We start from the raw sequence: 16,467 nt of genomic DNA, 5'->3' as shown, positions 1-16,467 counted from the left end.
ATATTATTTTTTTTTAATTCAGCAGCAGAAATTTCAGGCCAGTTTTCTCTCCTTGAGACATAATTTATTTGTCCCATAACTTTTAAAGTTTCAATTTCCTTATTTAGGTTTCCACAAGTTAGTCATCACTTAGACCCCACATTTTCACTTTGTAAGAAGGCCCTGTGATCCCTTTAAATTTAGGTTGTTTGAGCTGTGAAAATGCTTACAAAAATAAACATGTTTTGTTTAATCTGTTCTAGTTGTCGGAAAACTGCACCCTATTCATGCTTTGTTTTGTTCATTGTCTTTGCCTTGCTTTATTTTTCTGATGGAGTAAAACCTATTTCTTGTTTACATTTTTTTATAACAAACTTGTGATTATGTTACCTCCTTTCCATTATAATCTGTGCCTATCTTATTTAGTTTGCAAAATATCTTTTGGGATATTTAGGGGTTAAAAACAAAAGATTAAGTAGGGAATTTAATCTTATTTCTTGAATTTATGGAAAAATATAATAGCTAGATTATTCTTTATTTCTCTGTGTCCCAGTCAAATAATCAGAAAATTTAAGTTGTCCACTGTGTCCACTTAATATAAATATAAACTTTGTTTTGTATGAATCTCTTCATGTGCCAATCCATGATTAAAGTAAATATATTAAATGAATTGCTTAATTCACTTTTACTTCCATTTTTTAAACTTAGCATCAGCAATACAACCCCATTTCTAGAGGGAATAGCTTGGTTACTGCTTGGTGTCAGATAACCTCTTAAAATGCAAATGGAAAAGTACACATGATTTAGTCAGAAGATTTGCTTCTAAGGACTTTATGTCCATTTAAATTGAAAACCTGACTATTAATGTTTCTGAAAGTACCTGAGCATGACTCCTTCTAAAATCAAATGGCTTCAATTTTATCTACTTTTTCAAATACACTAGACTTAATGTTTATTTAAAATAATTGTTACAATAGTAATGTCTTTTAACTCAGCTTTCTAATCAATTACTAAAAAATGCATAACGATGCAGATATTAGCATATACAAATTTGGAAAACGTGGCAGTATGTAATAAGCCATTTAGTCCAACATTTGGGGAGTATTGCATATAAGACTCATGCCGATTTTAATTTCTACTAATATATGGCTCGTCAGTCTATGCATTTCCATTTTCATTGTTGACAAGTATAAACCACGAGTGCTATGCCTATACACAACTAATAATTGTTTTTTTCATTACATTATTACTTTCATTAAAGGAGAAGAGTTGTATCCATTTGCATAAACACATATATACACACTAAGAGTTATGGAAAGTGATTTTAAACCAACTAAAATACAAAGACCAAAAAATAATAACAGGGTCTGAGATAAAAGGGACATATTAAAAGAAAAATCTTCTGCTGCTTACCATTTGCACCATTGCTCATTGAATTTTTAAAAAATGTACAGCAAGAATAAAAACAGTAATTTTAGTCTCTGTCATTATATGGTTATTTTCTTTAATTATCTGTACAGCTCAGAAGCCGAACTATTGCAGAAACTACGTAAGGATCATCTCTAGAGACAGGTTTCAGGTTTCTCATGCTTATGGATAAAAATCAGAGGTAAGAGTAAAGTTCTCAAACTACACCAGAAATCAGCAGGTGAACAGAATTAATATGGCATCGTTTATTCTTTAAAAATTTTTAATGTTTATTTATTTATTTTTTTAATTTTTCTTTTCAACGTTTTTTATTTATTTTTGGGACAGAGAGAGACAGAGCATGAACGGGGGAGGGGCAGAGAGAGAGAGGGAGACACAGAATTGGAAACAGGCTCCAGGCTCCGAGCCATCAGCCCAGAGCCTGACGCGGGGCTCGAACTCCCGGACCGCGAGATCGTGACCTGGCTGAAGTCGGACGCTTAACCGACTGCGCCACCCAGGCGCCCCTTTAATGTTTATTTTTGAGAGAGTTAGAGAGCGAGTGAGTGGGGAAGGTGCAGAGAGAGAGAGGGAGACAAAGAATCCCAAGCTGACTCCATGCTGTCAGCACAGAGTCAGATGTGAGGCTTGAACTCAGGAGTTATGAGATCATGACCTGAGCCCAAACCAAAAGTCAGATGCTTAACTAACTGAGCAACTCAGGTGCCCCTGGCATTATTTATTCTTATAAGATTGTAGGCTTTTTAAAAATACCTTTGAAAAAGTCCGACTAAAAATGGTACCCAGAGGGGAGATGGGTGGGTTCAAAATAGACGAAGGGGATTTAGAGGTACAGACTTCCAGTTATAAAATAAATAAGTCAGATGAACAATGAAAAAGGAAATGAAAGTATGGCATAAGGAATATAATCAATAATACTGTAATAATGGACGGTGATACATGATTGCTACATTTATCATATCATATCATTGAGTAATATATAGAATTGTCAAATCAATATGTTGTACACCTGAAAACAACGTTGCACGATGATTAATCTTCACTTTTTAAAAAGTTGATCCCATTTAAAATTTAGAAATCCTGAGGAGTGGCGATTGCTAATTGACTCTAGAGATTTACAAAGAGACAGACTTTTGTGAAAAATATACATCCTCAGCATCTTAAAGCCAATATCTAGGAATTGGTATATTGACCCTAACTTCTTTGGTGCTCTCTGGGCTATTGCCTCAAACATGGGTCCCCATTCTTGGGCATTTTCAACCTATTTTGCTCTATAATCCTCTTTTTCTCTTTCTCTGGGCAGGCAAAAGTCTCCCTCATTCTGGAAATACCTTTCCTCAACCAGTCTCCTCCTCTAGTTACTCCTGCTCCTCTTTCGTTTCCTTCACCAACAAGCCTTGTTGAAAGAATAGTCTATATTGCTTTGGGTTCCCTTCCTCATCATTTATTTTCTCCTGGTCCTCTTACAATCTTGGTTCTGCTTCTAGCACTTTACTGGAAACTGTTGTCACTAAGGTCACAGAGAAGATTCTTCAAGGGTGGTTGAAAGGGTCACTATGTTAAAGACTGTTGAAACATCAGGTAGGATGGTAATTGAATGTAGGCCTCTAATACTTACCTGGAAGGCAAGATATCATGATCTACCATGATTGTGAATCTAGAACTCCAAACGGGGCAATTAGGAGAAAGGAAACCTAGGCTTTCAATTGTAACATGTCTAGATATCATGAAACAGTCTGTACTCCCAAAAGTAAGGAGACACTTTTTGGCACTTTGAAATGTATGCCCTCTGATTCAAAGAAAGGTTAATCTAAAGTTAAGGCAGCAGAGAAACATTCTGAGATAATCAATACATTTGAAAATAGAAATTCCACATATTTTTAGGAAAAAATGTTGCCCTGAAATGTACTTAATTCAACTGAAATGAAGCAAAATTAGTAGCTCAAGAAGAGGGAACTTGGGAGAATTTACATGACAAGTAATGAAACAAGGCAAAAAATAGAACAAAGTATAAATGATTCAAAATTTCATTACAAAACTGTTTCAAAAATTAATATTGCAAAAGAAGCTATATTATATAAAGATTGTGTTTTAATAGAAATATCTGGGTCAAGAGGTAATAGATTATACTAACAAGGAGCAGTATGTGGGTAGGGCACCTAAAAGGAGGAAATTTGTAAAAATGACCAAAGAGATATGTAAGTAATTCATAAGTAAAAATATATGAGTTTAAACTCTCCCAATAAAGAAAAAATATTTTTATGTGAAATAAAACATTAAAATAAATGCAACTGTATGTTTTTTCCTATAGCTACCTCTGTAAATATACAATTTACATATTTTGGCCTTTTGACCAAGATGGTTTCAATTAGTAGATATGCAACAATAGATAACTCCGTGTTATAGAAACCAAGAGCTTGACTGTTTTTTAAAAGTCAGAAAAATATATCAAACAATACAAACTTTTAAAAGAGTAGCTTTTGTAGAATTCCAGCCCCACCCCCCCCAAAAAAAAATCCACAATGCCAGATATACAGTCCACAATGAACATGTTAGTTATGGACCTTTAAGTACAGAGAGTGTAAAAATATATAAAGAAAATGTTTTAGGGATACAAGGATTCATTGAAACAAATACAATAGAAGTAGGAGACCATACCATTCTATCAATCTTTGACAACTTAAGGCAACACATGAATAAGGTACAGATGTGAATAATATAATTAGAAAGTCTGATTTGAGAAATTGCAAATGCATCATTTTTTTGGTTCCGTAATTGAGAACACCCACTTTTCAGAATCCATGGAACATTCACAATACTTAATCTTAGAGTAAGCCATAAAACACTCAATATAATTCACATATTCTGACCCCACTGCAGTAAATAATGAACATTAATGTTTTAAAGTTTAACCATAGGTAACTTGGGAACAAAAAAGTTGCTCTAGTACTTAAAATGTCAAGTATTTAAAATAGGAAATCACCATAGAGGGAGAGCTTATATTTCATTCATTTTGGAACTCAGATAAAATTTGTAAGCATAAGATTTTTTTATATTTGTTAAAGAGACATTGCTTTAAATTTTGAGAAACACTATGTAGAATATAATTAAAATATACTATGTATGAAACTCAGGCACATGGTCAAACTTGAAGCAATGCTTAAATGTTTCTGTTATTAACCAATATAAATTAAAGATACCCATTCTACTCATAAAAGTAGAAAGAGAGCACAATGAAATTCGGAAAAAATAATTAATAAATTCATTTATGGATACCAATTCAGAAGTCCTAAGTAGAATGAAATGTTCAACAAATATGAAAATATACTTCAAACTGATTGATGAAGGAAAGAAAGTAGATTAGTAAGAGGAAAAACCACTACCTTTGTCTTAATAAACCAAAAAGAAAAAGTTGCCCTATCCAGAACAATCTTGAAAAAAAATTTACTGAACTGGAAAGATAATTAACAGGATCATGAATTTCTATTTCCAACTAACTGCTGGTCTTATGTTTAATGGAACATTTATATTTAAGTTAAACTTAGGAATGACATGGCCTGGCATCACCATCTGTATTTATTTTTTTCCCTGGAATTCAAGATAATACTATGAAACAAACCAAAAAAGAGGAAGGGAAAGAAGAAAGGAAAAAGGAACCAGGAAGAGGAAAGAAGAGAAGAGGAAATGCACAAGAAAGAGAAAATGAGGAGTAGAAATATTGGAAAAGATAAAAATTTACTTGGACGTAGCAGGATTGTCGTATCAGTGCCTCAAGGAAAAGTCAGCTATTAACAGCAACGACAAAAAGCACAGAATTCTTATGAAAACAAATGCGAACTAGAAAATATTACAAAGAAAAATACTTAAATGAATGGACATTTCTTTTCTACTGGGCTTTTTGGTAAGATTCAACATAGTATAAATACATCAATTCCCCCAAATTAATTTATGTGCTAAATTCAGTTCAAATAAAAATTCTTAACAGAATTTGCAAACAATCTTAAAGCACTTGTATAGTGCTCCTGGAAGCACACATGAGCAAATATTGCATGAGGAAATATAAATAGAGTAGAGAGAGGGAAATTGCCTTACTAATATTAAAACATATTTGTGAAGCTATAGTCATTAAAACATGGAAGTATATTAATAGCAAATTAAAAATCATGCAACAGATGTTTGTATTTTTAATCTGTGATTCATCAGAAAAGACATTGGTGCTTTATCTCTGGGAACTTGCAATGAGGTGAACAGTTGTATCTGAAACATGAGGCAAATCTAAACAAGGACCATCTAAACAAGCACACATATCAAAATAATCTTATGTTTATGTGCAAGTGAAGGAATGAAGTTGCTTAATGAGACTGAGTGAAGAACGAACAAAGTGTATGGAGAAAACTTCAAAAGCTGAATATATAAAAAAGAACACACAGAATCCTCTACTTCTTCTAGTAGATAATGAGTAAAAGAAAATGGCCAAGTAAAAGTTATTGGTAAAATATTTAAAGTAATAAGATGTCTTTTAAATTTTTATTTTTCAAATATTTGTGTTTCAAGGGCAAGTAGAAGTGATAAAATATCATCTTGTAAGTGACTTGACCATTTATAAACAAATGTGCCTCTCTTTTATTACTTGCTTTATTCCAGATAGCAGCTTCTAAAACAGTTGCATAATTATGTGTTCTCAAAGATTTTGTTTTAGTCTTTTGTAAGCTCCTTAAAGTGGAAACAAAGCTGACCTTGGAGTGTGGTAATTTATCATGAAGGGCTCTCTGCAAAATAAACTTTAGAAGTCACAAATGAAGAGTGATCATCCAAAAATTTGTCACAAGATTAAGTTTTCTGCTTAAGGACTTCATAGGAGAAAGCATTGACCTTCTAGATGGTGTTTCATTTATAGACAGAATAAATGAAATATGATGCTTGTCATATCAGAGTTTACTTTGCAACCTTAAACACTGCAGGTGGAGCATGGATTAAAAAAAAATTTTTTTTTGCAAGATTAAATCATGACAGTTGTGCCTCCTTCCTATCATTCCAGAGGCTGTTCGGTCAGAAAAATTATTCTAATCAGAACCCTCATTCACAGAATCGTTTTTTCCTCATTGTTTTTCTTTGTGGGAGACAACAATCTTTCAAATCAGTCCTTTGACTCACCTCCCAAGTCGCCTTTCAAAGACTTCCCCGGGAGCAGAACAGAGGCCTGGTGGGAGGAAAAGGAAACTGATTTTAATAATAGTTTTGTAGACGTTTACTTCTTTATATTTAAGGGAAGATGACACGTTTTTTGTCCAACAGCCCAATATGCTGGCTCTTGACTTTTTTCATTTAACACTTACCTACATAATGCCCCCATAACATTAATTATTTCAATGTGTTAAGAACAAGGAACAATGACATGTATTTATTTTATATTACCCACAGTTCTGTCATGGAGCTAAGAATTATGATATGGTATTTAATACTTCTATGGAGTATCGCAAATTTTGAGTTGAATGAGAATTGTTATTCCATATGACCATATTGAAACACTTTAAAAGTTGAAATGATAAACAAATACAATATTTTATTACTATATTTCAGAAGTTGGAAGTCTTAAGTTTCTTTCCTATCTTTTGCTTATTTTATTAAGCTCCTAAGTATTAGAACCCAAATTCTATTACAGTAAACTCTTAGGGGGTTATCTAAGTTAGATTGTTGGCTTATTTTTTGTTGTATTTAGTAACACTTCAAAGTTAACTGGATTTTAGAAATAATTATTATATATAATTTTAATTTTTTTGTTAGAAATAATTGTAGATTTTGTTTCAGGATAATTATCAGTCAAAAATGATAATCTTCAGTTTATCTTCAAAATGGTCAAACATATTTTTTGTTAACTTAGACCTTAAGTACAATGTTTTTTTTTTTCCATGTGAAAGTATATTTTCTTATAGTCATCATATATATTTAGCCACAACCAGTCTATTACAGGTTAACAATCTTTTTTCCACATTTATAAAATTCAAAAAGCTCTGAAAACTGAAAACTTTTTGTGACTCATTGAGCGCCAGTATCAAATTAAACTGCACTCATAGGTGGCAAAAGTTGACAAGACTGACATGAAACTATTTATGACTTTATCTGTTTTTGTATATTTTGTTACAAAATACAAAAATATTAATGCATTTGATTACAGAGTGTGGCCCTAGACCTGGATGGGGTTAACAAATATACAGCAAATGTATTGCATTGCTTTCTAAATGGTGAGAACAGTTTAAATTCCCATACCTATCTGGGATGATTGACCTACTTTTTTATTTCCCTTCAAAAAAAGATTTTGATCAGGTCAAGAAATATCACAGCACTTATTTTTAGGGTTGGTCTTTTCAGGTAATGCCTCGTTCCATTGCTATTTGATTGTTTGCTCTAGCTTTCCTGGTTATGAACATGATTCTTTCTACCTTTACTGTAATCCTCTATTCAGTGCTCCTTTATGTGTCCTGGACCAAAAGTTACTCTTACAATACCTCTTCATTGTCACTGGCACACCTCCTTGTTTGTCCTTCTGGGGAAAGAGTCTCTACAAATCACTAAAACAGCCTCCTGACTTGTTCTTCTCACTTTCCCTCCTCTAAACTCCAAATCTGTCCTTGTTTACCTTTTTCCATTATTAACTGCAAGGATCAACTTCTGTGGCTTTTGAAACTTTTTGTTCTTCATAAAATGGGAACTACAGCCCAGTGTGAGAGAAATTTATTCCAATGTACTTGGAGCTCAGAGATGGGTATACTGCATATTAGTTAGCATATGCAAATTACTAAAGAAATAAATGAGGATATTATGGTATCCTGGTTGCCTGTTGCTGTATAATGAACTACTCCAAAACTTGGTGATTAAAAAAAAACCCAGTTCATTTTTATTTTATTTTATGATTCTGTGGGTCAGGGTTTTGGACAAGCACAAAGTGGATGGCTTTTTTCTCCACCATGATGTCTAAGGCCTCACCTTGGATGACTTAGCCAGGGACTAGCCCAGGATTTCTCTCTCTCTCTTTCTCTCTTTCTCATCTCTCATTTCTCAATCCAATCTGGTATAGCATCACTTTCATCATACTTTACTGGTAAAAGCAATGAGAGAATTGTCAAAGAATTGTGGCCATCTTTAATCTGTCAAGGTGAGTCAATCAACTTCTATTCTTGGGAGTCCTTTTCTTTACTAGACATGCCCTAGTCATGCCTTCTAAATGCAGTCTAAAAGTTATCTGGAAATATGTGCAGTGGCCAAGAAAGACAAAGAATATTTACATCTTATATTTTCTTCAGAAAGGCTCATAGTGAGAACGTTGTGGATATCTCTGAAATCTCATTGTTCTTCTCTGTAAGATTAACAATTTGAGAAATGAATTTAGAGAATGCTACAAAAAGGATCAAAGAAAGGAGATGTTTAAAAAGCCTTTATTGGGGCGCCTGGGTGGCGCAGTCGGTTAAGCGTCCGACTTCAGCCAGGTCACGATCTTGCGATCCGTGAGTTCGAGCCCCGCATCGGGCTCTGGGCTGATGGCTCAGAGCCTGGAGCCTGTTTCCGATTCTGTGTCTCCCTCTCTCTCTGCCCCTCCCCCGTTCATGCTCTGTCTCTCTCTGTCCCAAAAATAAATAAACGTTGAAAAAAATAAAATAAAAAGCCTTTATTTTTCCCCTGTAATGCTACATATTCTTGAAGACTAGCTTCAAATGTGTGTATTTTAGGGTACAATTAAAGTTCTTAATTGCAAACAGGAGAATTCATTTCAGCTACTTACAGAAAAGAGGTGAAAGAGGAAGTAAAGAAATCACACAAGCTTCTAGAAACAATGAACAGGAACACACCAGAGAACTCGCCTCACAAGAAATCCATCTCAAAAATGATAACACTATCTCAGTGGGGCGTGAGGGGGGTGGGGAATCACCATACAGAACCTTTTCACACATAGTTCACTTCTGAATCATGGTCTTCCATGAATGTTTCCGATTGATGGACCATGGCCATATGTCCCACCCTAGCTACTGCACTCTCTAGGACATGTAGAGCTAAAAAATATATATATCAAGTTTGAGAAGATAGAACTTAGAGTGTGGCAGGATATCAAAATGCAAATTAGGTGTTTACAATTTATTTGATAGGCAGATATAAATGAGAAATAGCTATCTCAGCTCATCTTTTAGTTGACAAAAATCAGCTCATCAATTTATGTACCACATAAAACTTACAAACAACACAGCAACAATATTTGGCAGCCTAATATTCTATAAATATGCATTATACTTTAAAGGTTCTTACTCTTTTCCTGAAGGGAATACCCAACTTCTCTTCAATTAATCTAGCTCTAAATCTAAGATTTAGGTGATGTCTTTTCCACCTCTGGTGTATTCACAATTCCTTCTTGGTATTTTCTAACCTAGGGACTAATATATAATAATACTGGAGAAGATGAGACATCGGAAAATGTTATTATATTAATAACATTGGAAAATTTATTATATGAATATCTACATGACCATCCAGAAATAAAATGTGAGTGTCTACAGGTATCCTCCTTTTTTGAAACTAATTATAAATCTAAAGTTGGTATTTACAACTTTGTATATTCCCTACACATCCTGAGTTTCCTTTGTCCTCAGTCAAAATCTTGGTTTTGATTCTTTACCTTGTATGGGATACCTTTAGTCCTGAGGGAGCTGAAACTTTTGTAGACTTGCTTGTGTGAAGTTATTATACTCTTCCATTCACTTTATCCCTGGAAAAGGCTTTATGAAGCCTCTTTAGGCTTCTGTAAATTCTGGATATAATTCTCCCTGTCCTCTGTGAATAAACTACCTGCTTTTATTCCAGTTATAAGGATTGATTAACCATAGCCAACATGGTATATTTTTTAAATGTCTTATTGACACAAAGAGTAGGGGCACCTGGGTGGCTCAGTCAGTTAAGCATCCAACTCTTGGTTTTAGCTCAGGTCATGATCCCAGCATTGTAAGATCGAGCCCTGCATTGGGCTCTGCACTGGCAGCACAGAGCCTGCTTGGGATCCTCTCTCCCCCTCTCTCTCTGCCTCTCCCTGTTCTCTCTCTCTCTCTCTCTCTCAAAATAAATAAATAAACTTAAAAAAAGTTTTAAAAAGTTAAAAACCACTCACATCAACTTCCAATTTAATGGAACCACTTTTGTGTGTTCATGTAAAAGTATTTATTCATTGGATCTAAGACCCTGAAACAGAAGAATCTCCATTGCAGGGACAGGAGTAAACCTTTTGTAAGTGCGTGGTGGAGTATAATGGTGAAAGCTACTGATCCCATTTCTACCCCTGTTCCCAAACCCATGTATCCTGGCTTTAGGATAAACAGAATTGTTTCTTGGTTGCTGATTCCAAGCTTATAACATCCTACAGGACAGCATTTCAACCTAGCAAGCTGTTGACACCCAACTAAAACTGTAAATAAATCTTTAGTAAGCTAGTCAACCATTCTAAGCCCCATAGATTCTAAGTAATAGGGTACAGGATAACACCCATAGACAGGTTCTTTTGTCAGAAGCAATCTAGTAGGGCTTAAAATCTAAATGTGGAAATCTGTGAGAGTGAACAAGGCATTTGGTGAGTTCACAGATGGTGTTGCTGGCAGAAACATGGTGGGAAAGGAAGGGAGGGCAAATCCAGTGCAGAATAAGTCTCTATCAGTGACCATAAATTACTGCTTCCTATACAATTAAACTAGTCTGGGTAGCTATCCTCCCCACCCAATTTTGTTAATTTATGAGGAGCTCAGTGTTGGTTGTTTTGGAAAGTTAGGTACACAGAAGTGGCATTAGCCAGGTCAGCGTTGGTCAAAAGACTGCATTGACGAGACTGTGTAACCTCCATAACTTTCAGCATTGGTTTTGAGGAAAATGGCTGATTGATTCCAAAGCAGGTCAATTTGGCCACTTGATTATGGAAAGGCTCTTTCTCAGCCAGGGAATCTTAATGAGTGTTCAGATGAGACACACTCCTCCCCCCACCCCCAATCTGTGCACATTCTGAGAGGCCCATCTACAAACTATTCCCCAAGTTTCTTTGCCATCTATTTTCCAATATTGTTCCCTGTAAGTCCCTTTAAATCTAAATATCTAGCCACGAATCAGTGTACATCCATAATACAGGCCATCGTTTCTTTCAGGGAAAGTGGATCATGAGATTCACCATTTGAAATTTTGTCCATTTTTAACATCTCCTTTCTCTATTGTTCTTCAGTTCGCCCTGAAGTAGCTACAGACTACACTCCTGCCTGACGCCAATGCTTACTACAAAACCAAAGTATACTAGACTCAATGTTTACCCTCCTCAGTGAACTGACAAAAGAGAATTCCTCATGAAGGCAGAGTTGTAGATTGAGAGACAAAGTGCTGTGCAGGAGGAGTAAGCACTACATGTACAGGAAACTTAACTTGTGCCTGTAGGGCCTGTTAAACCCATTGAGGAATCTATCACTTCCATTTGAAGCAGGAATGCTACTGTGTTTACCTAATTAATGTAATGAGTTGTTGTTTCCCAAGACACCCATGGGCATCTTAGTTGGAATGGTCAAGAGGCAACTACAAGAAAAAGTAGATATAGAACAGCAGACATAGAACTAGATATAGAATAGCAGCTGTTACTGGATTTGTCTTAAAATAAACCTCTGTAATTCACCAAGAATTATCTATAAAGGCTAGAGGAGGCATATATAGGGATGTGATAGAAATCGCTGTTCTGAATTTTTCCAGCCTTGCTGGAGGTACTAATTTCTGGTCTTCTTTTTCAAAAAAAATGCAACATTGCTTGTGTTTTATTATTTTTATGGGGAGTACAATCTCCCACGGCTTTCACTTGGCTGTTTCTACCTTATTAGCCCTCACTCTGTAGGTTAAGTAGCTAATATGGAGATTCTACTGGTTGCTGAGGATATCTATTCTAATAGTAACTTAAGAAATTGAGGGAATACCCACAGGATGTGTTACAAACCCTGATCCTATCATGCTATGTACTCAAGCCCAAACTCTATTTATCACTGACCCTTCTTTCCCCCATGAACATCTCCTCTGTCCAGAGGAACACTATCATATTCTGGGCCCCAGGGATTAGCATCAGTTCAGATCACCTGACCACAAAATCCTCAGTGCACAGTTTTTTATTTATTAATTAATTTAATTAATTTATTTATATGTTTATTTATTTATTTTGAGAAAGAGTGGGGGCAGAGAGAGAAGGAGAGACAGAATCCCAAGCAGACTCTACTCTCAGCACAGAGCCCCGTGCAGGCCTCAATCTCATGAACTGAACCATGAGATCATGACCTGAGCCAAAATCAAGAGTGGGACGCTTAACTGACTGGGCCACCCTAGTGCCCTGGAAGCACTTTTTAAATATACCACTTGCACAAGAGTCTTCCCTTCAGAGTCTGCTTCTAAGCAACCCAGTCCAAGACTGTATCATCACAAGGTTCATGCTCAAGAATTCCCAGCCTCCTCTTCGTTCAAAAAGTTCTGTGCTGTGAATTGACTCAGGGGGTCATGACATTAAGGCTCAACCCTGGACTCTTGTTTTCTAGGTGGAGTTGTTGCTGTTGTTGGTTTATTTGTTTTGTTTTGCTTACACAGATAAAGTGGGGCCTTAGTGGGTGTATAACTTTTTCAAACCCAGGGATCCCCTAATCAATTGGCAAGACAAAGTGGTGTGTGGCAATTAACTCTGATTATTACTACGTGGGTTAAGTGCTGCTAATGAAGCACATACTAATGGCAGCATCTCCCACCATTGTTTTCAGCCTGCAGAGAACAGACACTGCATGCTTTTAAAGATGGTTGTGTCCCTTTGTCTGCTTTTATCCCAAATTTCCCTTTTTCTAAACCTGTATCTAAAACTTTGCCTCAATATATAAATATATTTCATTTGTTCTGATTCAGAACCTCGGAATCCATTCCTACGTATATTCCTGCAGTTACTTTCCAATATAACTTGGCAAAATATTGCATTCTTTTTGGTGTATAAGTTTGTTATATCTGGATTTAATTTTGCAGTGGCTTCTTGGAGCATGCTGGACTCTGACATGAGTTATGGGTCTAAGGCATTGAAGCATATTGGGAATAGGTTATGAAGAAATGTATACTACCTTGTAAGGTAACGGCTCCAAGCAAGGTGTTTACATAAATTTCAAGGAAGGCAGGAACAGGTCACCAAACGCGGGGAAAAAGCTATTTCTTCTAGCAGGGGAGTTTAGTAACTTAGAGTACTCAAAGTACTCAGAGTTTTCAGGGTTTTCCCATTTGCCCCAATTATGACTGAGATTCTAAAGTCTTAACTTTAAATAAAAGACATTGTACCATTTGAATTCAACTGACGTAATTCAGAAACCACAGGATTAGACTGTGCATTTAATTTTCAGTTTCATCAACCTGCAGAGATGAGAGCTAATTTTAGGGTAATCATTTTATCGCCCTGGCTTTTTGACTCTCTTGAACCGAGAATTTTAAACTTTAAGCTTATCATTTCCTTTCTCTCTATGCTCAGCACACGTAGTAGTTGACTCATCCTAAAGGTTTTGTATTCTTCATGCCCATTATACTGTTTTTAAAGCAGCAACCATTCACTCCTCCAATTCCTTTCCTTAAATAGTCACTTTATTCCAGGTGACCAAGGGCAGAGATGATAAAATAAGCAACTGTTTCATTACAGTATGCCTTGGGTACCAATATTCTTTTCTCTATGACTAACTGGATCCAACTTACCAGATAATGACACCCAGATATCCATTTCCTCGAGGGTTCCTTGAACTTCTGATACAAATTATTCTATTGTTAAGAATCTTAGTTGCAAACAACATTCATTCTGCTTAGTTTAAACAGAAAGGGCATCTATTAAAGATACTAGACAATGTATATAGTCTTGAGAGGGCTATGGGATGAAACACCTGGAGTATTGTCCATAGTCTGGTGCCAACTTCTGAACTGCTTTGAAAGCAGTCCCAAGGGAGAAGCTGCCTTTGACACTACAAACTGCACAACCACCAGAAAAAAAAAAAAAAGATGTTTTTTGGAGCCTATCCTTAGTTAATCACTTCCAAATTGAAGACTCATGTGGGTGCAAATGATTGATAGAAAGTGGTCCCTCCTGGTTGCAATCCTAGGCACAAGGGAAGTTAGAAAATGCAGATTTAAAACTGTATTTTGGGAAAGGCAGAATTCAAAAATATCAGAAGGCAGGTGGGTGTTCAAAGTATTTTCTGCAGCCAAAATTGACAAATGTACACTGTATATGGCTACTATGTTTAAGTTACTTTAATAAAATTTGTGAAAATATTTCAATAATTATACCTCCTTTTGTCTCATATATATTTCTGCAAAAACAATTCTTATAATAGTTTCAGCAAAGTAATGGTAACTACAGTTTTACTCAGAATATCTAGGTTCAAGATGCATTATTAAAAACAATATCCCCACGTTATAAATTCTGCAAATGTTATTGGAGTTCAGGTGTATCCTTCTAGTTATTCAAATTCTTAGGTGACAGTCCACCAAATTTACCATTATTTTTTATCTGTTCATATGAGTTGTCCATGTAAGATGTACATATCTTCATTACGATATGAGAGGATATACATATTTTCTGAGCATGGCTTATTTGATTATGTTTATAGGGAAATAAACATGATTAGAAAATTTGTACATTGTATTTGCATATATATATATATATATATATATATATATATATAGTCTCCATAAATGGAAAAACCCAAAGTAGCAGTTTTGTATTTGGTAAAACATTAATAGTTAATACTGAACAATCCTACCAAACATCTCAAGATTTCAATTAAAAACTAACGTGCTGAGGACTCAGTACCAGACCTTTTCTCCATTCTTTCTCCCTAGGTAATCTTTTACATGCCTAGTCACTTGCATGCCATCTTCACATGGATCCCTTCCAGATTTATATCTGCCCTCCAGAATGCTGAGCTTCAAGACAACATGTCAAATCAGATGTGTTTAAAACTACAAGTTCAACATGCTTAAACTCACATTCTTTCCCTCTAATGTTTGTCTTTCTGTGTTTGCTACCTCAAATAGGTATTGCAACTTCTGCTCTTGCCATCTTGGAACCCTGAGACCATGATGGTATGAAACTCTCTGGGATGAAAAACCACATGCCAAGAGTCTTAGCCTTCCCAGCCATGCCAGCTGTCCTAGCTGAGACTCAAGAGGTGTGAAAAGGCCATCTTAGACCATTCCATCCCAACAAAAGCAATAAACAAATACTTGTCTCAAGATTCACTTCTGGGAGAACTTACATTAAGATATGTAATTAAGATCTCCCCCTCTATCACACTCCAACTCCATTTTAATCTCAAAGTCTTTCAATTTTACACTCAAGTATCTCTTGGATCCTTTTACATTTCTTTTATTTTCAACCTATCTATGTTGTATTTGAAGCATATTGTTGGATTATGTTATTTCTTGTCATTGCTTTTATTCTAGTCTTGCTATGTCTAGTTTTTAATTTTTGATATGTTAGGGATTAAGTTTTCTTCTTTATTTGTTGTCTGCTCCTTTTTGTAAATTCCTCTGTTTTCCTTTATCATCTTATGAGTTACCTAAACATTTCTGAGAATTCCATCTTGATTTACTTATAGTCTTCATTAGCATATTGGTTTGTACAATTTATTAGTTATTACTTTAGATAATATATACATACATGACTTATCATAGTCTACTGTTATTGACATTTAGCACTTTGAGTAAAGTGTAGACTTACTGCCACTTATATCCCTTTACCCTCCCCACTTTTAAAATATAATTATCTGGGGTGCCTGGATGGCTTCTCTTTCTCTTTCCCTCTCTCTCTACCTCCCCTGCTCATGCTGTCTCTGTCTCTCTCAAAATAAATAAATGAACTTCAAAAAAATTTAAATATAATTATCTTAAATATTTCCTCTGTAGTCACTTAATACCACATCAAATAGTGTTATAATTTTTGCTTTAACCATCAAATATGATTTAGGAAGCTCATGAGAAATGATATAGTCTATTACATTGACCCTT

At 35.2% G+C, this 16,467-nt stretch overlaps 1 long non-coding RNA gene across 1 annotated transcript; it reads left to right on the top strand.

The window, feature by feature from the left end:
- The first annotated feature begins 9,828 nt into the window (after positions 1-9,828).
- LOC121031265 (uncharacterized) lies at positions 9,829-15,699 on the top strand. Its single transcript, XR_005790636.1, has 2 exons — positions 9,829-9,936; positions 15,496-15,699. It is a non-coding gene; the product is annotated as an uncharacterized LOC121031265 (long non-coding RNA).
- The last annotated feature ends 768 nt before the right edge of the window (positions 15,700-16,467 follow it).

This window comes from Herpailurus yagouaroundi, unplaced genomic scaffold (genome assembly GCF_014898765.1).
Source record: "Herpailurus yagouaroundi ecotype Mexico unplaced genomic scaffold, PumYag 141, whole genome shotgun sequence".
NCBI classification, from domain to species: Eukaryota; Metazoa; Chordata; class Mammalia; order Carnivora; family Felidae; genus Herpailurus; species Herpailurus yagouaroundi.
Note: the sequence above shows the minus strand (reverse complement) of the source record. Positions and strands in the feature narration are given on the sequence as shown.